Here is a 26893-nt window from a genome sequence, read left to right as displayed (position 1 = left end):
ACCTTTCCCGCACCTCGATGGTGATACACAAAGATACTTAACGGGGTGAGAGCAGTATCAAGAACTAGACATTGATCGTAATACCACAAAGCCAAGGTAGGAGGTGTTAATCTTCCCTTTTGTCAGAGTGAAGAAGGTTCTGGGAAGCTAAATAGATACCCAGCGACTGAACTCAATGGGCCGTTCAACTCTTGGACCTGAATGTAGAGCTGTGATGCACTGACAAAGAATGAAGAGGCACTTGGCCAACATCTGCCCATCTCGCCGGTGTCCGTGCTGCCACCCCGGCTGGCTTTGAGCCGTTGGCGCGGTGTACTTGATTTGTGGAGTTCCAGAGAAGCACAGAGAACTTTCTCTTGAGGGCTGCTATTAGCCCACTCCAAAGCACTACTGCCTCTGATGGTAACTCCAGCATGTCCCACCCTCCCACGTGACCACACCCGGGGAAGAGCTAGCAGCATCTCTGAAGTCCTCCTACTTCCTGGAGGCTGGATGATGACTGCAGGCTAAAATCCTTGGCTCTGGTGGATACCTCCCAGACCCACTGGGCTTGCACGCAACTTGTTTAAATGATGGCATTTCCTTTCTCAGGGGATCGTGTTCATTAAGCTTGACAGAAGCAGCTCCTCCCAGAGGGTCCTGCTCTGCTCCGTGGCCTTGGAAGTGAGTCCCGGAATGGTCCAGGTAATCTGATCGTACCTCTGGGGCCTAGGAGGCCTACTTTTTAATTGATAATTCCGTGTTTCTGTAATAAGTGGCCTCCTTAATAATAGCCTGCCACGTCATCCGAGATGATTGCTAATTTAGGTCTTCAGGCTCCCAGGATATAATGAGCTCTAATAAGCCTGAGACTTGTCACAGGCTCAGGAAAGCCCCTGTCCCCTGGAAGCAATGGTTTCCTTCTATCCCTGGGCACAATTGGGCACAGTCTCAAAAAATTAATAAGTATGACTGGGGTGCTCACCCCCTTCCAAAGAAAACATAAAGTCCTGGTTTCATTAAGCCAAGCTATTAAATTAAGAAAGTGTTTTTAATTATCTGAGCATTTCAGGGAGCTCATAAAACATTTAAGGACCTCACGGGGGTGGTGCAGAGGCCTTTTCACAGTGAATTAGAGGCGACAAACAGAGCTGGAGAGGCAGGGTTCAGCTGCCTCTCTTGAGCCCTCTTCCTGGTCCCAAGGACTGGCTGAGCAGAAAGGGCAAAGACGAGCTCCTGGGCTCTGGAAAGGCGTGTCTGTGTCCAAGCTTCATGGAGAAACCAGGTGAAGCTGCCTGAGAAAGACACATGCACAGATCTCAAATGTTTCCTAGGGCCCCTGTGCCTAAGCATAAGCCAACGTTGCAAATAATGGATGTTTGCTGTTGAGTCCGTCAGGTGTAGGCATTCAGTTTATGTGACTTTTTACTCCACTGTTACAAAAGTGAGTTTTCTGTCAGCCTCCCCCTCTGATGGGTGAAGAAACTGGACCAAGACCTGACGGAACAGCGGGTGTTCAGCTCCTTCTGAACCAAGACTCCTGAGACCTGATGGGTCAGTAATAATTAATTCCACCCGATTAGCAGTCACCCTATCACGATATTTCTTTGTTGTTTTGTTACTTTTGCTTTGTTTTGAGACTGGGCTTCTTGGTGCTTGTAGCCCAGGCTACCCTCAGGCCCCTGACCATGTGCTCCAGGCTGCCTCAAACCCAAGATTCTTTCACATCTGCCTCCAGAGGACTGGGATTACAGGTGTGTGCCACCTCCAAATATCCAGTTTCAAATACCATGTGTCTCCAATATGCTGGAGACTGTGACACTCTGCAAAGGCACTCTGCAAAGGCACATTGATTACTCACTCCTCCTCATGACCTGTGAAATCAGGGATCCTTTCTATCACCAGGGAAGAAGCTGAGTCACAGAAGGAGGCCAGGTGATTCCCAAGAGGCTATATACACCGGTACTCGGAGTGTGGTTTGTACTGGGATGGTCTGAACTGCCAGTTTGTTCTTCTACATTTTAACCCCCTTCTAGACCTCTCCTTTGCATCTGCTTTATATGCTAGTTACCTGACATTGATTATGGAGTAGCTGAGTACTAAGCTGCACCTATTCTCAGAGCATGGAAGCATCCTTCCTTCCTAATCCCCACCTAAATATCTCCTTCAGGTTCCTCTCCATTTCCGGTACAATCCTCTTACACCAACCAATTCATCTGTCCCCAAACATATCTTTACGTTAATTAGATTAAAGACACCAAATAAAAGCTCTTCCCTCCCTTTGACACTATAGTTTCTGACAGGCGGGTTCACCATGGCATTGGTGTTTCATAGCCATGTGTCCCTAGCCATGGCTACCCAGGTCAGGAGGTCTCTGGGAAGCTGCCTCTCTGGCCATGTGTAATGTGATTTCCGTTTGCTGCTGCACTGTTCAAGTATCAAACAGTTCACGCTGGTTAAGTGGAAATTCTTTTATGGTACTTAAGACATCTGGTGGAATTCGTTTTCTTACCTACAAGATCGATGTTTGTGAGGTTGTGGAGAAGAAGCCCTTGTGAGTTGAGAACGTCATTTAGACCCTCTTAGGATAACAATTTGGTAATATGTATCACAAACACATAAACTTCCACACAGCTTTTTTTACTTCTAGGAGTTTTCCATAGTGATATAGGAATGTACTGTAATTGGACATTTTGTTGTCAGTTGTATTATTCAAAACAGAAAAAAAAATAAAAAAGAAGAAACTGCATATCTTCTTGGAGTTGGAGGGATGATTTACATAAACTATGCAGTGTTCTTAAGATGTGATACTATGTAGCTGGAACAAATAGTCACTAAAGTGTACCAACAGGGAGCAATCTTTAGGGTATAATATTGTTACATAAAACAAGAGAACCAGACACTACTCAGTGTATAAAACCCAAAGAAGGTAACATTGTTTTGGACATCTTTTTATTACATGACTGTGAGGCTTAAAGATCAGGCAGGAACTGGGTCGGAGTGGGATAAAGAATCTTGTGCTTATAAATTTTAGAGTTTTAATTAATTGATCATGTAAATGTATTGTCTCTACAAAAGGAACATTAAAAATACATTGTGAACAATAAAATACATAGAGCTTAAAGAATATACTAGAAAGATGGATTAGTGTGCATCACTAATAGACCATCAGGGCATAAAGCTGAGAGGAAGGAGATGGGAGTATTCTTGGTAGGCCTTTTGGAAGAATGTTGTTCTTGTCCTCAGAGTAACTGAAGAGTTCTGAGCAGGGAGAGTCCTTTAGTAAGCTACTGGAAGGTTTGCTGGGATGTGTAGAGAGCTTCTTGGGAGAAACACCAGTTACTGTCTCTTACCTTTTTTCAGGTGAGAGGCCAGCCCAGATGCTAGCATAATCATCCCAGTATGGCTAGCCACAATGACATAGGTGGTGTGATTGGTTGACTGGGTTCTGGGAGGCATTCATTTGAGGTTGAGGGGACTGGAGGTAGGGAGAGTTTTGTCCCAGGGTTGGTTTAAGTTAAGGAATAGCTAAAAAGTAGTAAGTAGAAGTAAGTTGTGCAGCTATGAAAAACAAAGTATCAGTTTGTACAAGGGATTAGGAGAGTCTATTGGGTACATAGCAGAAAGAGGAAGCAGGGTACAGACTGTATATATCATATTGATTCTTTGTATAAAACCACGGAGAAGATAAGGGATGTGCCTATGTGTTTGAATAAGCTTTCGGCATCTCTTAAAGTAAGGTTGGTGAGGCCATTTTCAAAGAGTCAGGTTTGGTGGGAGGAAATGGAGTTGGATGTTAGTTAGGTTCATTGAGTGAAGAGTCTTCAGTCCTTCTATTCCATCAAAAGGGAGACTGGAAGAAGGTGATAGGAAATGACATTCTGGAATTTAAAGAGGTCTGGCTTGGAGATCCGCAGTCAGAGACCTAGCTGGAGATGAGACCAGACATGCACAGGGGAGAACATTTCTGCTAAAGCACTGGTACTTGCTTATTTCCAGAGATACAAGAGGATGCAGAAATTTGCAAGCAAAGACTGTGTCAATAAGCAGACCTTTCTTGGATGCCTGCCTGGTTAGCCACAGAGAGATAGTGTCCAGCCCTCATATGGGGCTCTGGTCATCTCTATTCTTTGATGCCTCCTCCCAGTCAGAGAAGCCCCGTCCTTGAGTCTTCCTCAAGACCACTGTCCTTATCCTGTACTCTGGCAGTGATGTGAGAGGTGAGCTGGAGACACTTTCCAGGGCTTCAGTACCTTCCAGGCCTGCCAGTAGCAACATTCTGCCAGAATAATTGATATTACAGAAAATGCAAGGCTGGGTGCCAGCCTCACATTCTGTAAACGTTTAATGATTCAACCGTTTTAGTCTCATCAAAGCCAAACCTGGAAACTCCCCCAGTTGTTCACAGCTGAGGCTGATCAAGCCACCTGTTTTCCTGTTTTAGCAACCTTGCTTTCCTGATTCCAGGGCTGGGGTTGGGGGGCAAGGGGCCATTGGTTGAACGCCAGAGCTTTGTGGCTCGTGCAAGGTCCTTGTGTCCACACAGAGGCCTCAGGCTTGGCAAGCTGAGCAATCTTTCTCCTTTCTACTAATCAGCCAGAGTGTTTTGGCTTCATCATCAAGAGGTTGGCACAATCTGCCTTATTGTTTTTAAGATTTGTTTGCTTAAACTGTTGCAATGGGGCCCAGCTGTATGGGACGGGAGGAGGAAGTGCAAGGTAGGCTGGGTGGTGGAAGCAAGAGAGGAAATCTACCCTGGAAGTGCCAGGGACACCAGGGAATGTGGTGAGAGAGGGAGGGGATGAGGAGCTGAGAAAGTGGGAAAGAGTGGGAACTTAGAAGACTAGACAGGAGAGTCAGAGTAAATGTAGAGGAGTAAATGTGCACAGAAACAACGTAAAAATCAGAGCTTTCATATGTGTCCAAAACATCTCCTCCTCAGCACCACCATCCGGGAAATAAGAATTCAAAATAGGGAGTCTATGGGGGAAAACCAGATTCATTCTACAGCAGATGTCTGAATTGCAGCACCCTGTACTCAGTGGCTAGGAGCAGTTTGTCCCATGAACGAACACTCCCACCCCCAGTACTTTAAAGTGATAATTGTTGGCTTAGCTCTGAATTGGTAGATAGCTATGCATGTCTCATGGGCTGCTCTGGGGTTGGTAGAACTCACTCATATCTTGGTGACCCATTGATTATTTATTAGGAAGCATTGATGATTTCAACTGGACTCTGCTATGTGATCCTGAAGGAATCAGGATCTAGCCTTGAACTTATACTAAAACTACAAAAAAACCAAACCAAAACAAACAAACAAACAAACAAACAAACAAACAAAAAAAAACCCAAGAGAACTCTTTCTACTCATTCTTACTGTATTGAATTTGCTTTTGTCCTTAGCTGAACCCAGTCAATGTGGAAAGGCCCCTTTGAAGGGTACCCATAGCCAAGGCTAGTCTTTTGTGCTTGATGAACTTTTAGGGAGTCTTAGAAAACAGCTGACTCCACTCAGTGGGTTTGCAAATGGTAATTGCTAAGGTCAGGGACTGAGGACACTAGAGAGTCTAGAACTTTCCAAGGGAGTAGATGGGAAAAACCAGGGAATCATGAGGAGGTGCAATTTCCAACCTGTATTTGTTGAAGGGATTTAGAACCACACCTGCTATTTGTCCATTCAAGGCATTTCATACACAGATCTCCTTTTCCAACTGCTGCAGAAATTTTTTTAAGGGCCAGAATAATTTTCTCATAGACAGAATGAATGCATGCTCTCGAGAAAGCTATCAGCAAAGTGGGAATAAGACCCAGCGAGATGGTTCAGTTGATAAAGGGCTTGTCTTGCAAGCGTGGAGACTTCAGATGCATGCATGGAAAAGGCTGGGCCGACCTGCAGTCTCAGTGTAGGAGAGGAGAGACAGAAGGACCCATTGGGCTCAATGACCAATACTATTGAGCTCCAGCTCAAGTGAAATATACTACCTAAAAAACCGAGGTAGAAAGCAGGCAAAGAAGACAACCGCTGTCAACCTCTGGCTTCCACATGTATGTGTAGTCATGCACATGTGCTTCTCGAAATGCACACACACACACACACACACACACACACAGAGATAAAGAGAGAGACAGAGAGAGGCAGAGAGAGAGAGACAGACAGAGACAGACAGAGAAAGAGAGACACAGAGAGACAGACAGAGACAGACAGAGAGAGACAGACACAGAGAGAGACAGAGAGAGACAGAGAGAAAGAGACAGAGACAGAGAGACAGGGACAGAGACACAGAGAGAAAGAAGACACACCAACATGAAAGGTTCAAGTGCAGACACTGATATCTGGGAGCGCAGAAGACAGAATATGGGGGTCCAGAAGCAGGGAACTTAGTCCAAGCAGGAGAACAATCTAGAGAAATCTATTTCAAATTGATTGCTTTATTTGCTGGACTTTCTATTGACATGTTTTGCTTGGTGCTTGTGTGTTCTGGGACTTGGGCCTATTCATTTATTATTAAGAGAGCGGTAATTATTTTGAGGCACCCTGGAGAATAGACTTTGCTTCCCTCCCCCCCTAGCTCTCAGCAGGGTCAGGTGAGGTCTTCATATCTATGACAGGAAGTGACAGACCCCCCACATGCCAGCTGTACCATTACTGTGTGTGTGGTAGGGCACCCCCCCAAAGAATGCACCCTAGCAGGGAAGCTTGAAAACCTCTGGTCCTCCATCTTAACTGAGGATCTGCATAGAAGGTGTGGAAGGAGACCCGGCCCTCCACTTAACAATCTGGTCTATGAAGAACATTTTGAGTTTTGTGGATATGTTAGGTCAGTGATACCTCCTCCCCATTGGTGAATTCAGTAGCCGGGCTGAGCTGAGGTTCCTGTATATTCTATTGGTCCTTCTTTTTGTGCTGACACTTGGCTGAGATTGCCTGTTTCTTGCTTATGGCTGTTTCTCCAGTGCCAGGAACACGGAAAAGCCTTAGATAGTGCTTCACAGGTGAATGCTTTCTGTCCCCGTGGCTCTTACATGGGTGGGAGCATGTGCTGGTCTGTATAATGTTTCCCATCTTGATGCTCTGTGGCTTCTGGGCCTGCAACTGCCGCATGGGTTTCAGGATGGATCCTTTACCTCATTTAAGGACTCTCAGGCATCCATGTGTCTTGTGTCTCATAAGAGGCCCCCTCTTTATACTGCCAACAGCATCAGTTCATCTAGACTCTCAGCTCCATTAGATCTGGAGTCAACTAAGAGACGCACCTCCGGGTATATCTTCAAGGACAGACACAGGAAGGAGAGGGGCTAGAACCGTCCCATATACAGTGTGTCAAGAAAAGACAACCCTGCTTTGCCTTATCAACTTTACTTCTTGCTGGTGAGGTTTTTCTATTCCCGTTGCTGTTGCTGCTGCTCTCAGAATTCTTTGCTGACATCTGAATCCAGTTTCTTTGGGTTCCAGTACAGACTGAAGGCTGGCAGGATTGTGTTTTATAAAAAAGAAGAAGAAAAGCCAGGGATATGTTTGGTGGATGTGCATTGCGGTGTGAGGGAAAGGGGTACCTATGCAGGCCTATGCTGAGGCATCCCTTCCCCCTGAGGTACCAGACACAAGAAGACGGTATAGTATAGAACAGAGTTTATTTAGGGCATGGGGAGGGGAGTTGAGGGGGTAGAAGAGATAGAAAGGCACAAGGAGAGCGAGAGCAAGAGAGAGAGGGGGGACGGGGAGGGGAAAGGAGGAGGGGGGGGGCTAGCCATGAACACATGGAGAGTGGGGTGTGGGGGTGGGAAGGAAGGGGCAGAGAGGGAAGAGGGTAAGAGAGAAGAACAAGAGAAGTGAGAGAGGAGGGGGCTAGCCGCCCCTTTTATAGTGAGTCAGGCATTCCTGGCTGTTGCCAGATAACTGTGGGGCAGAGCCTAGAAGAAATGCCAACCGGCAGCTCTCCAGAAATCTTCCAGGCCTTCAGCATCAGTCAGTTGCCTTTCTGATACTATGGCAAAATGCTGTGACCAAAGCGATTTATAGAAGGAAGAGATTATTTGGGTCTATGGTTCCAGACAAGTTAGAGTCCATCATAGTGGGGAAGCATGACCACCTACAGGAGACATGATGGAAGGCACCGGGAGCCACTCTAACTAACACATGACTATAGTATGTGTCCATAGGCCAGCCGGGCTGGATGTGAATGCTGGAACATCACATACCCACCCCATAACATCAAGATTGGCACTGCTCATCAAGTTTGCTTCATTTTCCACTCACTTCCTGTGTACCTCCCTGCCTCTTTGGTTAAAGTTCAGCAAAGCTCTAAGACCAGCACTTACACCAGGAGTGACATACCAACCTTGCCCCCATCTCTAAGGTAGAGCTCTCATCTACAACCTTGGCATTCCCTTCTGATTTCACTGTGGAAAAGGAAAAACATTATTTAGTGATTATTCAAACAATATGAGCTCATTGTCTCTAACTACCCTATGGGCGTGATTGTACCCCACCTTGTGGGGTTTAGACTTTTTAAAGATTTATTCTATTTTTAATTATATGCATGTGTGAATGTCTGTGTGAAGATTTGTAAATATGAATGTGGACACCCACAGAGGCCAGAAGAGGGAGGCCAGGGTGCTAGAGTTGCCTGTGGTTGGACATATCCTAGTATGGTTTTTGAAAAGCAATCCTCAGGTCCCCCAAAAGAGCAGACTACATTCAACTGCTAAACCTTCTCTCCAGTCCCTTACAGTTTAACGTCGATAGAAGAGAAACAAGTTTTAGTTCCTTCTATCAGATAAGCAATGAAACTCAAGGAAGAATCCCATCTCTGCATGTATGTGCATGTATGTGTGTGTGTATGTGTGTGTGCACATGTGCGCACACATGCACATGTAGCTGATAAAATACAAACAATGAAAACCAAAAGAACAGGCTGGTGTCCTATAAATAAACTCATGACAAGCATAGCACATAGCTCAAGGGAAATGTCTGGGAACCTTTACCCAGGATTTAGGATTTCCTGGGCTTCTTCCTCTTTTTAATTTTTATTTGTTATTGTTGTTGTTGTTGTTGGTGGTGGTGGTGGTGGTGGTGGTGGTATATGTGGCTCATGCATATGTAGTGTGTATGTGTATGATTTATATATGTTTATATGTGTATGGTATATATGTGGTATGCCCACATGAGTGTATGTATGTGTGTGCATGCATGTGTGCATGCACGTGCATATAGTGTGTACATGTGCACATGTGTGTCATGTGTGCATGTAGGTGGCCACATGTGTGTGTGTGCATACATACATGTACCACCATGTGCACAGATGCCTTTGGAGAGTAGAGAATGTCAGATCCTTTAGAGCTAGAGTTACAGGTGGTTGTGGGCTGCCTAATGTGGGTGCTGAGAGGCAAATGCTGGCCCTCTGGAAGAACAGTAATACTCCTAACAGCTGAGCCATTTCTCTTGCCTTCTTTATCCTCTTTCTTAATCTTTCGTAGGAATGGCCTACTAGTATGCCCATCATCCACTCCCTGTATGGAACAGATTTTGTCCTGATGTAGTAGGTTGAATATTATTTCTGCCTTCTGAGGATTTTTTTTTTTGGTCATTGTAGAATATAGTAATCTCATTTGTTTAATTAGTCAATAGGTGTTAAGTGAGTAATTCCAACTACAATATTCCAGGAAATGACACATTCAAGGATGCAGGCTGAACAAGCTAGAGAAGGATGCTGTTCTCTGGATTCTAAATGTATTTTGCAAGAGTCGTGTTGGCTAGACATGATGGTGCATGCCTCTAATCTACAGCTTGTGAGGTAGAGTCAAGAGGATCACTGCAAGTTCGAGATCAGCTTTGCTTACATAGTGAGTTCCAGGCCAACTAGGGCTGCACAACAAGCTTCTTTCCCCAACAAACAAACAAACAAACAAACACCATACAAAATGTGATATTTGGTCTTCCTCTTAAGCCAGGATTAGAGATAGAGACTAGAACACGTCCCAGCCCAAAAGAAACCCAGGTCACAGGCATGGATGTTTGCTGGTTGTTTGATTGACATGCCAACTAGGTAATCATATGGTAAATTAGGAAAAGAAGGAAGATAGTTTGGATTCACCTGGAATCCCAGTTCCTCCTGGGAGCAGTCCTACAATGGGTGCAATGACCAAGAACATGTTGGTCACAGTCCAGACTGGGGCAACCGTGGTCATGAGTCTGTACTGCTGGCTTTCACCATTCTGAACTATAAGGCAGCCTCCATCAGGCGAAAGTCCCAGTTGAACATTCTTTCTTGGTTTCTAACAACAGTTGAGCTCAGAGCCTCTTATGGTCTCCTCTCAGGTGCTCGAAAGCCTAAAATCGACCCCTAACTTTTGGGAGTGCAAGGACATTTTAGACATTTTTCTAGAACAACGGGGCATACAGCCATGCGTTAAGTATTCAGTGGTTATAACGCCTAAATCTTGGAATCCATGTTTCAACCACGCTGATCAATGGACCTTTAGCCTCGTTTCAATTTAATATCCCCTGAAGTAATACCACCCATTCTGTGCTGGGCCGTATTTAATTACTTGAAGTCAGCACTTTCTCCATTAGCAGATGGTTAATTCTTTTGCTGCAGGAGACTGGGCAGCACCCCAGGATGCTGCCTATTGGAAACCAGTTGTATTCCCCCTACAATGACAAGCAAAACTGTCACCAGACCTACATGTCCTCTCTTCCTCCTTTCCCTCTTCCTTTTCTTCCTTCCATTTCCTCCTCTATTCTCCTCCCTGCTCTTTCCCTCCCCCTTTCTTTCCTTCCCTCCACCTTCTTCCTCTTCCTTCCATTCTTCACCGTTCCCTTTTCCTTCATCCCTCTCTTCTTCCTTTTCCATTATCTTTCTTCCCTCCTTCTCTCCCTTTTCTTCCTTCTCTGATCACCCACTTTTCCTCCCTCCCTCCCTCCTTTAGTCTCTGCCTCTTTCTTCACCTTCTTTCCCTTTCTCCTCCTCCTTCACTTCTTTTCTTTCCTTTATTTGGAGACAATGTCTGGCTATGTAGCCCAGGTTACCACTATCAAGCTCTTGATCTTCCTGCCCCTACCTCCCCGCTGTTGGAACTGCCCGTGTGTGCCACTGAACCCAGTATAAGGCATTTTCAAATATTCCCAAGGAAGGGACTATACCCCACACTTGAGAAAAGGTGCCTTACATGTAGGTGCAACTGCGCTTGATGAGAAGAAGCTTGCCGGAGTCAATGCCTACTCTGGGGCTCAGTGCTGGCTCTGCTGCACACCGGCTGATCCTGAATAGCCTTCATCTGAACAAAGTGAGCCCTGAAGGACTCTTGTGTTAGGTCAAGCGGAGGCTGAAGAACGAGCCACGCCCAGAGAACCTGGTCAGCACGGTTCCTATCTTATTCTTTCTCTAGAAGAACTCCGTGTGTTTGGAGAACACGTGTGTGGTACTGGTACAGAGGATGCAGTGCTGAGCAAGAACTAACCCCAGGTGGCTCAGGAAGTCCTTGGCAGAACATGAGTCGTATCCCACAGCTCCTGGAAGTACAAGTTTGAGGAAACACTGAGCTGAACGTAAGGTCTAGATCTACCTCCACATGCCTGATGGTGTTTGGCGGGCAGCGCAATCCCCATACCTCAGTTGCCCTATTGAGCAAACTGAAGAATCTCACAGGGCCTGCAAGCCCACTGGGTTAGGATGTTGGGAGGGTCAAATGTGCTTTGAACTTGGTGCTCAATGCCTCTGGCCCAGAGTCAACTTTGTCTAATAGTTATTAGTTAGTGTTGTCTTTATCGTGTGTTATTTTGCCCATGGGGGCAGCTTCAAAGCAGACAGTGACCTCTTTCCAAGAGTTTCCTATCCTGCCAGAGAAACTCCCATCAACAACTTCCCTCCCTAATGAGCTCGGCTCAGGGAGTCAGGAGGGGGCTTTGTTTGCCTTGTGTCTCCCTGTCAACATTGTTTCTTTCTCAGGTCGACACTTTACCAACTGTGTATTTACCAGTCTTCCTGGGACCTATGACTATCAACTGCTACAGTGGAGCAAATGACATTCACTGTTAAAAGGGGCTAAATGCCTATTTCCCCTGCACAATGCGGGGAGCTTTTGGAGGCCGTTGAAGAAATAACTATAAATAACACACCATAAAATGCTTTCCATCCTGTCGCCTTGTCGCACTGAACTGCCGCACCGAGCTGCCACACCGAGAAGCAGCTGCTATGGCTGGGTAAATTACACGTGCTCTTAAACACTGTCCAAAATACATATTTGCACGTACTTAAAGTCCTATACTAAACAGTCTCTATGGTAACCGGAAAATAACACAAAAGCCTTATTAAGCAGTCTTTGTATTATGTTTAGGAGTTTAATCATTAGGAGAGAACTCGCAGGCCATGTAGACACCAGGGAACTCTCAGAAAGAAAGCCTTTGCAAGAACAAAAGAATGAGGCTGGCTTTGAACCTGGTAGGAGAGGATTGTGTACCTTTTTTTTTTTTCTAAAGTAATAATCACCGAGGGCCTTCTTTTTTCGGAAGGAGCGCTAGGTTCAGGGTACATCAGACACAATCTGGGAATTACAAGCTGGTTTTTTTTTTTTAATTTTTTTTAGCAGAGAAGAAAGATTTGTCAATTAACATATTCCAGTCAAAGATTACTTTCAGACTTTCCCCTTTAGTCACAGCAAGAAATGACTTGCTCTGCCATTCAGAAATTAGGCAATAGGGAAGGGTTCCGTTAGACTGAAGTCTTGTAAGTCTTCAAAGCAACCATCTAGTGGTTTTCTTGTAGCGGAGCTGAACTCTACCAACTCACCTCTGTTTGTAGCTGGAGGGTCTGTGGCACATGGGGACGGGAAAACCTAGGAGTCTTGGTCACTTAGCATAGTAATGACTTCTTTCTCTTCCTCACTGTGCAACACCTGCAGAGTGTTAGTGGGGTCTGTGTTCCACATCGTTACTAAGCTACCTAATTCTCCCATGTGTGTAGATCTCACACCACTCCTAAGCTTGCCCTTCTGGGTTCTATAGCAAGGGATGAGAGAATAGCAGGGAGATTGGGAAAACTTGATGGGCCGGTTAAGGTCATCCACATATCCACTAGACAAACCCAAGGCATCGTTTAAACCAATCTAAAACATGGCTGGGAAAGAGAGGCACATGTGTGAATCCTTTGATGAGCACTAAATGTCTCTGAGACAAAGGGGCTGTTAAATATCAGACCCTGCTCTCTAACCTCAGGTGATACCACATTTGACTGACAGTAGAGTATGGAATTGCTCTGATCCGAAAATAGGTTCAGAGATCTCAAATGACATGTTCAAAGTCCCTCGGTCTGACATAGAATGAGTAAACTTGAATATTAACTCAGTCTAAGTGGAGCATAGGATTCTCTATGACTCAGTGGCCCTATCCTAGGCAGTCAGTCTTCCAGACATTGGGAGAAGAGAGTCACCATGATATGCTACAGCCTACAATGTATGTGTTTATGTATATATGTATATGTATACATACATATATAATATATATTATGCATGCATACACACAAACATATATATATGTATATAATATTGGGTGTAATTTAACATTTAGAGAGGGGAGCAAGGGAGGGAAATGCTGTTAGGCAAGGACAAAAGATGGAGTGCAGGAGAATGACACTTGGGTAGTGGAAGAGGACATAGTGTTGCCCTACATCCCAGCCCCTTGGGATGGTCATTGGAGGTAGGGGTAAGAAGATGCAGAATCTAAGATACAGACTTCAGGAGTCAGGTGAGAAGCAGAAGAGGCTTCATTCATTGCAGGATAAATGGTGCCTTTATACCCTCCACCCATGCCTCATTGGTCCATGACTGCTCGCTCCAAATAGTTGACACTCTTTGATTGGGTGTTCTGGCTATGCTCCCTGTCGTCATTTGTCTCCAGGTAGTTAGTACCATCTGATTGGCTGTTCTGGCCACGCTCCCTGTCATCATTTGTCTCCAGGCAGCAGGTAGGTTTCAGGGTTAGTAAATGTGAAAGCAATTGCTGTGCATGTGTGGGCACTGTGGGCTGCCAGTCAGAACGTGCTGACTTGTTCCTCCTACAGAGACAGTGTTCCTTGTTTATCTTGTTTTAACTTTGTTACAGAGTATTCCTTTTTTTGTGGCTGATAAATGCATAAAAAAAATCAATTAACAGTGAAAGTGTAAAACCGGAAGTGAAGCCCCCTGGCTCCAGAATGGCTAAGAATGGCTATCCTGTGTAGAATGCCATTGGGAGAGAGAGTGTGTAGAACTGGGCAAGTGTTTGAGTGACTAACCGAATCCAGCTTGTGATGTTTTTATTTGTGAGTACACACACACACACACACACACACACACACACACACATGAGAGAGAAGGGGGGTGGAGGGGGAGTATTCACAGAAGCTCTCTATGGAAGAGATCAGAACAGGACAACCCCATGTCTATCAACAATGGAATAAATGAGTTGATTACAGGCTGTCATCCAAATGACACACTTCTCAGGGTCCGGACAATAATGTTCACGTACAGAACACACAAGCACAAACACATCTGCAAATACCGTGCTGAGGAGAGGAAGCTAGACACCGTGGTTGAGTTTGTCTTGGGCGATTCCACACTGGGTGACTCTGAGCTAACCACATGCCTCTAGGACCACAAAGGTCCTCAGACACTTGCTCTGACGTTGAATGGCAAGCCAAAACATGTATGTGCAGAGCACGTGCTGGCTGTCACATTGCCTCTGTCCTTGAGGCTAGTGACATGGTTTGCTCACCCTCTGGAGACCTTTTCTGTCACCACATTTAGAGTTTTGCGTATTACTTTATATATGTTGTATTTCAACAACAAAAAAACCCCAAAATACCTCTGTGGGGCCCAGCAGTGAAGACTACTTGTTGATTTTCCTGAGGATGTAATTTTGATTCCCAGCACCCACATGATGGCTCCCGACCATCCATAGCTGGTAATAAAATAAATATTTTTTTAAAAAAAATCTACTTGAATAAAACACTTTGCAGAGGTGTAAGTTACAAAATCAGAACTGACCTCAGGGCCACCCCCCTCTGATATACCACGTTCCCACTGACTCTCTCTGTCTCTCTCTCTGTCTCTCTCTGTCTCTCTCTCTCTCTCTCTCTCTCTCTCTCTCTCTCGGCTGGTAAAATGACAACCTCCAGAACCAAGAGAGGACAACACCTACCTCACCTCCCTGTGTAGACACACAGCTTGCCATGAATTTCTGCAACTATCCTTAAAGCCGATGATAGAATTGTCATTGTTGTTTTAAAGATCCCTTTTATGGCACCAACTAAGAAAAAAAAATCTTAATAAAATTTTACAAGTTGGCTGCCAACAAGAATAAACAGGAGAACACTGTGAGGAATGAATTAGAGGCACTAACGAAATCTTCCCTCAGAACAATAACTCTAAAGTGTACCAGGGTCTGAGGAGGTCGCCATAGATAACTCTCCTGGGGCGTTAGGGAGGAGGAAGGAGATGGTCCCCTTCTGTCATCTTCATTTTGAGGCTTAATATGTCTGCGGATGTGCAGAGAAAGCACAATGTGCGGCCTAGGTTGTGAGTCAAGGTTGGGCTAAGCGAGGCCACTTAAGTTATCTCTGAGGATCCCCAAATTAACCCTCTGTGAACCCAAGGAAGCTATTTCTGCTAACCTATGTGGGAAAAGCTGCTGGAATCCCATCCAGAGTAAGCCAGAATGTCACTTGCCATTAGGTTCAATTGGGAATTTCTTTTTAAATTACAAGATTACTTTTAAACTGTGTACAGGAGCCTGTAACTGCTGTCTGTTGGTGGTCAGTCATCAAGACCGGTTTCACTTCATCCTTGGTCCAGCTTGTCCTTCTAGAGTCTTTTGTTCATTAAGCTTCTGTCTGTCCATTTCCGTATCAGTGAGGAATAGGTTCCACAGCAGACAGGACCCAGCTGTTTGTAGAACCCCACCCCCAATGCCAGCAGGTGGGCAGGCAAACATTCTCCAGGTAAGATCTGGGTGAGGTGTGTGTGTGTGTGTGTGTGTGTGTGTGTGTGTGCGCGCGCGCGCGTGTGCGTGTGTTGCATACATTTGGGCAAGTGGCTTGGATTCTGAAGTCCAAGGACAAGAAATGAGAAGTTTATGAGAGATGAGGATCTAGTGAAACATTGTCCCCTCGACTCCCAGCATCGCTCTCAGCACCACAGTCAGGTGACCAGAGAGTGTTTGCTGTTGTCACTGACTTTACATGACTTTCCCGGCAGGAAATGAACCATCTGAATGCATATTTCCTGTGAGACAGCTCTGCCCATAGGCGTGCTATCAGAGGCTGCTGAGAACTCACGTAAAGAACTGTGTTATTTTCCTGACCGTATGGATGATGAATCTATGCAGAAAACTTGTTAGTAACAGGTCCAGGAAGTAATGCACAGGCGGATCTGGGAAGGATGCCCCTCTCTGCAGCACCTTTGATGGACACACACTCTTTTTTTGGTATGTTAAAGAATTTATTCTCTGTTGGTGGGTAGATGTTATTATTAGGTAATATTTATTGCCTTACCTGAGGGACTGAGATACCTCAAAATAGTCATATCTATATATCTAAAGGTCCCAGGATGGGGCTTGAGTAATGGCCTAGTAATAAAGTGAAATTTCCCCTCCAACTGGAGGACCTGTCCTCGATCTTTAGGATCTCAGAACAAGTCTGTCTTGGGTCTGTGACTGCAGCACTGGTGTGGCAGACAGGAGGATCACTGAGGATCATTGGCCAGGCAGTCTAGACCAATGGTCAAGCTCCAGGATCAGTGAGAGACTTGTCTCAAAAACTAAGGGGAAGAATAACTAAGGTAGATACTCGATGCCAGCCTCTTTCTCCATGCACACAGCGCACACACACACACACACACACACACACACACACACACACACACACACACACAATGCATACACACAGTGTACACACACACAGCGCATATCCAATGCACACACACAGTGCACATACAGTGTACACACAGTACACATACACAGTGTACATGCACACAGTGCACCATACAGTGCACACACAAAAGGTACATGCAGTTCGCACACAGTGTGCACACAGTGTATGCATACAGTGCACACACACAGTGCACACACCCACAGTGCACACACTGTGTGTGTGTGTGTGTGTGTGTGAGAGAGAGAGAGACAGAGACAGAGAGACAGAGACAGAGAAAGAGAAAGAAAGGGAAAGAGAGACACACAGAGTTTTCTTAAAAGATGTAAGAATGGGAAAATTGAATTAAATATTGACTATCTCTTGGTCACATTAAAGCCCTATGGACTTCTATTTTTATCTCCACCTCCATTTTGGTTCCGTCAGACAAGGCAGGCTACTGTGCTGATTCATGAGACTATACAGCAAACAGTTGTAGACAAAACCCTCAGCTTCCAGGAGCAAAAATTTGGTCTTCACTTCATTTTCCTAGAGGGTCTAAAGCGCCCCTGTAGCTCACGTCCCCACTATGAAGACCCAGGACATGTGCTCTATAATAATCATGGTCCCAACACCCCCTGTTGGCATGGTCATAGCACTCCAAAGGTACCCCGGTAGCTTATATTCTCCTCCTTTATATTGTCTAGCATATACTAGGTACACAATTATCCAATTAGGGGGTTATGTTTATTAGCATTGGATTTTAATAGGCTGTCCTACTAATAAGAATAAAAACATCATGTTCATCTTTTAATTACATTTTATTTATTGTGTGTGTGCATATGTGCATGAGTGGTACATGTGCATGCATGGGCATGAATGCATTCATGTGTGTGTGTGTGTGTGTGTGTGTGTGTGTGTGTGTGCGCGCGTGCGCGTGCCTATGTTAACCTAATTGTTTCAATTGACTCCATAGCAAATTCAACTTTTGTAATTGCTTTCCTCTTGATAAAATTACATACATTATTATATATGTGTATATGCATATATGAATGTGTATATGTATGTATATGTGTCAGGGGATGGTAGAAAGAGAACATATGCCATTATCTAATATATATATGTATATACGTACGTGAATGTATATGTGTTATATGTATGTACATATATAATATATATATGTGTGTGTATATACATTATATATGTATATTATATGTATGTACATTATCTAATATATATGTATATACATTATATATGTATATTATATGTATGTACATTATCTAATATATATGTATATACGTACGAGAATGTATATGTGTTATATGTATGTACATGTGTCAGGGGGTGGTAGAAAGAGAACATATGCCATGGTGTACTTGTAGAAGTCAGACAACATAAAACAATCAATCTGGCCTTAATTCAGGTCATCGGACTTGACAGTGTCTTTACCCATCTCTCTAAAACACACACACACACACACACACACACACACACACACACACACACACACCATACACATGGGTATGTGCACGCTCATGCACACGTGCGCACACACCCATTTGATCTGGTAAAAACTTCATTATCACTTTTTTCTAATTTGCATTTCCTTGAATGCTAATGAAAGTGGCCACTTATATATATACACTTGGCTATTTTTGTCTCTTCTGCAGAGAAGTCGCTTTAGATCCTTTGACCATTTAAAACCTGTCGTTACTGGTTTCTTATCAACAAGATGCTTTAGCTCCTTAAAGGTGCTGGATATTGACCCCTTTTTGGGCTTGCGGGTTTGCTAGCGTTCTCTCTCTCTCTCTCTCTCTCTCTCTCTCTCTCTCTCTCTCTCTCAGAGGTTGCCTCTTCACACTGTTAATTGCTCCTCTCCTCCCACCATGGTGGGCCCGTGTGCAGGGGGCCCTTTCATGAAGCCTCATCTGTCTTTCACTTACTTGTTGCCTGTGGTCCTGGGCCCTGCTCAAATGAGACTTGTCAAGGCCAGCGTCAGGAAGTGTTTTTTCTTGTAATTCTATTGCTTCACCATTTAATGTACTCCGAGGTTTTATTTTTTTAAACGTATGATATAAAATAAAGGTCCAATGTGGTTCTCCCACTAGGGGTCCAGTTTCCTCACCACCATTTATTAAAGAGACAATCCATTTCCTTCTTGTGTGTTCTTGGGGGTCTTTCCCAAAACTCAATTAGCTATGCCGGTTGTCTCCTGCCTCTCTGTTCTACACTTCTGCATGGTTGTTTTAAATAACAGAACCGGACTGTTTAAATAACCAGGCTTTGTTTCAAATTTTGAAATAAGGTAGCATCACATGTACAGCTTTGCCCACCTTGCCAAAGACTGCATTGACTATTGGGCATCCTTTGTGTATCCTTATGAGTTACGGGATTGTGTTCCTGGTCTTTTGAAAAAAAAAAGTCATTATAACTTTGATAAGGATTACTTCGAATCTGTAGATTGGCTGGGGATATTTTAACAATGTTAATTTTCCTAGTTCATGAATAGGGATATGATTCCATTTATTTGTGTCTGTTTCAATTTCCTCTGTGGGTGTCTGGCATTTAATATACAGTCTCTACTTTCATGGTATTATGAGGCTTCATGTTGCTTCATGACTGGGGTCTAGTAGGCTGTGTACTTTAGGAATTAAATTATTTATTGATAGCATTATAGAAATATAATTGATTTTTCTGTCCAACAACCTAGACAAACACACTTTTAGAGTTCTAATATATTTCAGATTTTGATTTTTTTTTATTCTAACCAGATTTTTTTCTTTCTTGGGAATGTTAGTGATTAAACCCAGGATTTTGATTATGCCAGACATGTGTGCTGTCGGCCTGACACAAATGAGTCACTTAGGAAGAGGTAACCTCAATGGAAGAACTGTTTCTATCGGGTTAGCCTGTGACTGTGTTTTTAGGCCATTTTCTTGATTACTAATTGATGTAAGATGGGCCTACCTGCTGTGGACAGCGCCATCCATGGTCATGTGGTTCAGGGCTGGGTAAGAACAGTAACTGTGGGCAAGCCAGTGGAAGGCTGCCTTCTCCCACGATCTCTGCTTCAGGTTCCGTCTCCACATTCCTGCTTTAGCTTCCCTTGATGATGATGGGCTGTAAAGTGTATGGTTAAACAAATCCTTTCCTCCTCAAGATTTTTTTTTTTTTTTTAGTCAAAATGTTATCACGGTGCCAGAAAGCAGAGTAGAGCTTTGTTAACCGTGAGTTCTACCCACAGCCCCCAGACTCTCTACATAAAAGAGAACACCCTAGATGATGAAGAACATTTTAAATTATTTATTTCCAATCAAGATCATGTCTTGCCTTACAGTATAAGCACAACATCAAGTACAATGCTAACCCTGAGAGGTGAGCTCCTCTCCTCAGTCTGTCTGACCGTGGGAGAGAGAATTGAGCGTTTAAGATCAGTCTTAGCCACGGACTGTGCATGGATACCCTTTGTCAGGTTGAGGATGCTGCAGCCTCAGTCAGGCTCAGCTCTCTTACCTCCCATCTCTTCTTCATCCTCTGGTACCCGGCATCTTAAACACCATCTGACTTGCCTCTTTTTATCTGTGCTTTGTTTTAGTGAGATAAACCAGGCTCTGCCGATCCACTTTGCCTAAAAGCACAAGTCCCTACGTCTGCTGTAAATTTCCCTCATTAAAACAGAAAGGTTTAAAGTCTTACAGCGTCCACGAGATGGGCCAGCTTATTTTACCACATAGAAGACATTTTTGTTCCTCCTGCAAAAATAAGAATGCACAGGCACAGAGTGCTTGGACCTAATTGATAATATAATCTGGGGTTCAGTGACTAGGCCATTTCTCAGCCATTTGTTACATACAGTTCAGGTCTAGGCTCTGGAGAGAAAGTTTCTGCTGTCCAGTATTAGGGTGATGCAGGAGAAGGTGGGTACCACACAGGCAATGCGGGTGGTGGCACATCAAATGCAGAGATTGCTTGAATCTGAGAGAGAGAGAGAGAGAGAGAGAGAGAGAGAGAGAGAGAGAGAGAGAGAATCTGAATATATAATATATAAATGGCTGTGCCAATGGCCACATTCGCATCTCTCTGAACGGTTTCTCAGAGACACCGATATTTGCATCGGGACCCAGATAATAATCAGATAATGAGAAGGATCCAGTTGCTCCAAGTTTGGAGAAAAGATCACTCTATGCGTTGAACTAGAAGGTTGCCCAAAAAAAGGGACTTAAACGTGACACAGGACTTAGACACCGATTTATGTTCTTCTGTGGGCAGAGGCCAAAAGCTTAATGAGAATTGGATGCAAATTAATATCGGACCCTGGTTGTAAATTATTTATAATTTGGTATTTGGAGATGCGGAATGGTATGAATCAGCATCTTCCCCCAAGCCGGCCGCTTGTTAAACACTTACCAGCACATGGCTCCCTAACCACTTACCAACATCACACTGTGCCTTGAGGACTCTCTACACAATTAGAGCCAAGGTGTCTCCATACATTCAATTAGACCATACCACATCAAGAAAGAGAAAGTGTCAATTATAACTTCGAGATTCCACAGATGGTGGCCACATTTCAGTTATTTATGCCAAAATGTGTAAAAAACAAAAAACCCTCCAAACTTTAACACTGAAGAAATATGGTGTTGCCTCCAGAAACTTCCGTACAGTTTACTCCGTCGTTTACGTCAAACTGCTCTTTCTTATTGCAGAGCACTAAGTTTGGGGTTTTCATTTGTAAGCCACGGCAACTTGATTTTTGGAGGTTAGCAAAAATATTTGAACTTGAGGGGCTCAGTTTGTAACATGAGTCAAGATCTTGGGACTAGAGTGGGCAAACAGGGAGGCAGCTCCCCTCTCAATTCCTTGCACAGAGAGCTCTCTCTGCTTTTGTTGATGCAATCTATTTAGTTATCTGTCATTTCCAACTAGACAACAGTATGCTTGAGGGTTGAGTCCCCACAAGTCTCATTACCTTTAAGTTCCCAGTTCGGAGATAGTTATCTTGTTCATGGAAAGAATCAAGAAGTATAAGTGCAAGAAAACCACATATGAATAAATGTATACATCTGTCCATCATTATCATCTATCTGATATTCCATCATCCTGTCTGCCATTATCAATCGATTATCGTATTTATCCGCTTATCATCAATCAACTCAACCAACCAATCAAGCAGTCTAACTCACTGTGTTAGTTGCATTCCTTGTCGGGACAAAATACTCCTATCAAAACGCTCGAAGGAAGATGTTGGCTCAGGGTTCCAGGGTGTCGTCTGCCAGGATAGACACCTTGTGGCATCAGGAACTTGAGGCATCCGGTCATGTGGCTTCAGAGTTGGGAAGTAGAGAGATAGGATTCCTCATTCTTTTTATTCATTCCAGGACTCCACCAAACCAAATTCAGGGTGGATCTTCCTATCTCAATTAACCCAATCTAGAAACATCCTCAAGGCTCTCTCAGAGGTTTGTCTCCTAGGTAATTCCAGATCCTGTGTTGCAGTAATTAGTTGCGGTTAATTATTTAAAAATACCCTCTGCTCGCTCGCACCGTAGGACCACGTGGCATTAGTGGGCACACTCATCTCAGTGGCGGCCGGTTCTAGGGCACCACGCTGTGCTACCCCTTGCTACTCTCTGGCCTAGATGTTTTCTCCGCCCCCGCAGTCCCAGAGACTGACCTATCTCGGCTCCCTGCCATGGACTCTGCCCACACTCCCACCAACCACCTCCTGGTTCCAGCAATGGCTACCCTCTTGTAGCTCTCTGCTGCTGCTCTGTTTATATTCCCAGCATCCGCCCCCTAATAGTTAGAGTATAAACTCCCAGCAACCTATTAAAAATCAAGACTCAAAAGGCTTATAATTTAGCAATCAGATTTATATGTTACATTCTTAATCCACAACACACAATGCATCAGAGCCAATTGAATAATGATATAAACCACCCACCTAAATAAGACAAATTGACCTATAAAAATCCACGCCTTAAGAAATATTCATAACTACCTGTGGCCATGGAAGGCCACACAGATCTGGGTCGTCCTTCTCTGTCTCCATCTTGGTTCTTTCATTTTTTTTTCCTCTTCTCCCCTGCCTTACAAAACCTTTGTCCCTGCCTTAGATTTTACTGTCCAATTACAGGCCTCACCTTAACTTGGGCCAACCCTCACCTGCATATAGACATCAACCTACAATCCTGACACACACAAAAATACGTTAACCATCACCACTTCCTCCCCTGCATGATCCCCAAGCACACGCCGTCCCTTGCAGGTGGCAATAGGCAAGTGCTACTTATACACAACTTCCATTAAGATGTACAGACTGGAGAAGCTGCCCCCTAGCCTCTTTCCTTCTCCAGCCTCGCCAAAGAGGCCCCATAACCTCACTGATAGGTTGGGTATTTCTACCAGATGAGTTGTGACGTAGTCAAAGTCAATGATATTGAACACATCCTTGGCCGGCTCGCAGAGCATCGGGGCACTCTGACGTGGGTGGATTTGCCCTTTCTTGATCCTCTCTTAAGGACGGAATACAGATGAAAGTCTTCAGTCAGCCTCTGTATCCCCAGGTGCTTAACAAGCTACAATCAAGGCCGAGGAAGCTCTTTACATGTCTCTGTCTCAGACAAAGGAAACTGGCCACTACTCCCCATGCTGGCCAAGCTCATCGCTCTGGATAGATCCATTCGGACATGGTAGCTTCCTTCCTTTCCTTTTTTTTCCAGCAACCAAAAATATCCCCTAGTAGCTCAACAGAGAAGAATAAATTGCCCGTGTGTATTTACACAGAGTAAAAGATGCTTCTCATTGTATTTGAGATTCTGCCTCGCGAAATGACCTCCATTTTCATAATCCTTCATGGACTATCCTGATTTGAAAAGCTTTCTCTCCCTGCTGTTTCTGCTAAAAGGTTTTCTGGTGCAATTCTTGGAAAGTCAAATTCTGCATTTAAATGTTGTATTTCCCCAGATATTACATAGAGGAGGCAATGCTTTTGCTGCTGCCTTTTTTTTTCCCCCTTCTCGGGAAAGTGGCAAGCAATTCTACTCTTCTGCATATGTCGTCAACCAAACCACGAGAGCAGGCATCGGCTTTAATAGCAAAACAATTGTGATTACATCTCGCTCGTAATTGCATTTATTTGCTCGCATGTGTCCAGAGAGGCAAGCATTAGCCAGACCGTGTGGGTATGTGTTTGTACAGGGAAAGGATTGACAATGGGGAAAATAGCTTTCAGCCACTTAGGTTTCTTCTGTCATGGACACTTGCAAGGACTGCCAGAAGTTGCCTAGTTTTTTTCTTTTTCTTTTCCTTTTGTGCTTCTGAAACTGACTGCTTTAGGAAGACAGGGATACCGATTATGGGCAATGGATCTGCATCGGAACATTTGGGTCTGTCTATACAGCAGGATACATATCTATGGTCTTGGGAGGAGGGAGTGGAGTCACCAGATGCCATGGTTCAAAGTAGAATTAGGAGTGGCTACTGCCCTCTCAGAGAAGAGAGAGGGAATACCTCTAGGAATTCAGAAGAAAATACCAGGGTTAGGCATGTGGAGGGATTCCTGATGTGGAATGCGCAGTGTCTCTGAGGAAATGAGACAGCTGTGAAATGACTTTGGCTTTAGAGGAAGCAGAAACATCAGGCTCCTGCCTGGGCCATCTATAGCCCAAAAGCCTTAGGAGATGGAGAAGTTACTTTGTTACAGTCTTTGCTTAGCTCTAGAACAGACCTGCCATGCCGAGCTTGTTGGGCTGCCTCTTATTTATCACACGCACAACTGGGATAGGGTTTCTGCCAGCGGAGACTAGATCTGTCTGTCTTTCTCTCTGCTTGGAGTCTGGCCCAACTCCCAGAGCATCCTATGTACTTAGTGCTTCCTTTACAATAAATACGTGTAAATCACTCAGCAGATGACTCAACAAATAGGACTATGTTCTTTTCTTGCTCCCCTTCCAAAAGATTACTGTGAACCTCCTGGGTTTAAAACATAACTTCCTTATCTAATAGTTAGATTAGATGTCCCAAATAGTAGATAAGATGTTCCCAAAATCAAGGCGTTGCTACAGTTTAGCTTTTTGTAAAGACTCTCTAGAAAAATCAATATTCTTGCCTCTTCCAGCTTCTAGAAGGCACCTGCATTCCCTGGCTCCTTCCCTTTTCTTCATCTCCAAGCTTGGCAGCAGATCATCTTAAGCCTTCTCCTGGCTTCAGTCACAAGGGGACATTGGTATATCTCTTCCACTGTACTATTAACTTCTTGAAAGTTAGATTTTTCTGGTCTTTGAATTCTCAGTGCTGAGCAGAATTCAAGACACACAGTATAAACAGGCTCTTCAGGCTGAATTCATGCGGCAGGTAACTGAGCAAAATGGAACAAGCCATTCAAGGTGTTCAATAAAGTGAACTGAGTGTGAGCCTAGATCATGAGGCCATTAAACTGTGGGAACTGGACAAAGCCATTCATTCACTTCCCATCCTTGGTCCCTGTGTCTCTATGGAAACCATGTGAGATTGTTGTGAGGATTAAAGGTGTGAATTATGGGAATATGTTAGGCAAGTGGAAATGTTTGTCTTAGTGTCCCAAAGCCTTGGAGAGAAGATTTTAACCTTTTATGTTTGTCAGCATTTCAAATCACATTTTCAAAGAAGAGTTCTCAAACTCCATATCCTATACTGACCATATAAATATATAAAGTATATACTATGGGATATATTATATGATGTGTATGCTGATATACATATGCAATGTATACATACATATATGCATACATGCATAGATATATATTTGTATATGTGTACATGTACACATATGGAAATATTATCAAATATACATAATTTATATGCCCGTATAAATATGCATACACATACATAGGTATTCATACATCTACATACATAGATACACATGTCACATATATAAAGAGGCATATGTATGTATATTTGGAACCTATTATGGAATATATAACTGTGACGTAACCAGAATGCAGTTCTCATTTCAATGATTTATTATGCAATTTATCAGTTTTGTGACTTTAGGGTTCTTTTTTTTTCCTCTGTGTAGCCCTGGCTGTCATGAAACTTGCTTTGTAGACCAGGTTGGTCTTGAACTCAGAAATCCACCTGCCTCTGCCTCCCTAGTGGTGAGATTAAAGATGTGTGTCACCACATCTGTCTAGGAAAGGTTCTCACTGCTTCATATCTCTAACAATGGACTGAGAGCAGGTCCCGTTTTGTAATGCTGTAAACATTGACACAATGACAATTGTGTAAACGCTGGATATCATACCTTAAGACAGTGTTCAGCAGCTAACATCAGTCCATCGATTAATCACTGTGTTAATATCACTATGGTCCCCAAACCTCAACAATCTTAGTCTCTTCTAAAAATGTACCTAGCTTTTTTCCCTCTCAGTATGGAAAGTGAGTTTCTGATTGTGTTCTACCTACAGTTGACTGGTGACAGTCACCTCTAGCCTTCGTTTAGAAGAAGTTTGAGGCAGGTGGGCTTAGGGGTATAATCCACTCATGAAGAGATGGTAGCACTCACATCCTTATCTCTATATAATTCTAGGTAAATGGATCCCATGCTACTTTTCCTCATGGTGGGGATACTATATGCCATGCTACCCATCCAAAGTGGACCTACAAGCACAGAAAGTATGAGCCACACGCTGAAACCCTGGAGAGCGCCAGGTACCCTTAAGTACCTTTTCCGTGAGGTGAGTAAGATCGTGTAAGTGTTTTACCTCTACAGGAAGCAAGAAGAAGTCAACTGAAATGAAATGCAAAGGTAAGCACAGGGATCATGGTCAGACTGGGTGATCAGGGTGGACATGTGAGTGCTGCCAGTCAGACTACAATTTGAGAGGAGGGATATGGTATGTGTTAACTGAACACATACATTTTTAATTAAATATTTTAATAAAATATATTAATAATTTTAATTAAAATATTAAATACAGTTATTATTTTTAATTAATATATTCTGTGAAATATATTTTGAGCATGTTTCCCCTTCCTCAGCTTAGATTTGCCCT

General features: G+C 43.8%; 1 long non-coding RNA gene across 1 annotated transcript in view; it reads left to right on the top strand.

Annotated features, from left to right (window-relative positions):
* The first annotated feature begins 483 nt into the window (after positions 1-483).
* The window catches only part of LOC134483649 (uncharacterized), a 39603-nt gene continuing 13193 nt past the window's right edge, over positions 484-26893 (top strand). Inside the window, exons 1-2 of the long non-coding RNA XR_015644339.1 lie at positions 484-684; positions 26428-26575. This is a non-coding gene — a long non-coding RNA (uncharacterized LOC134483649). The remainder of the gene's footprint in view (positions 685-26427; positions 26576-26893) is intronic.

The sequence above is a fragment of the Rattus norvegicus genome, chromosome 19 (genome assembly GCF_021556685.1).
Source record: "Rattus norvegicus strain SHRSP/BbbUtx chromosome 19, alternate assembly SHRSP_T2T, whole genome shotgun sequence".
NCBI classification, from domain to species: domain Eukaryota; kingdom Metazoa; phylum Chordata; class Mammalia; order Rodentia; family Muridae; genus Rattus; species Rattus norvegicus.
Note: the sequence above shows the minus strand (reverse complement) of the source record. Positions and strands in the feature narration are given on the sequence as shown.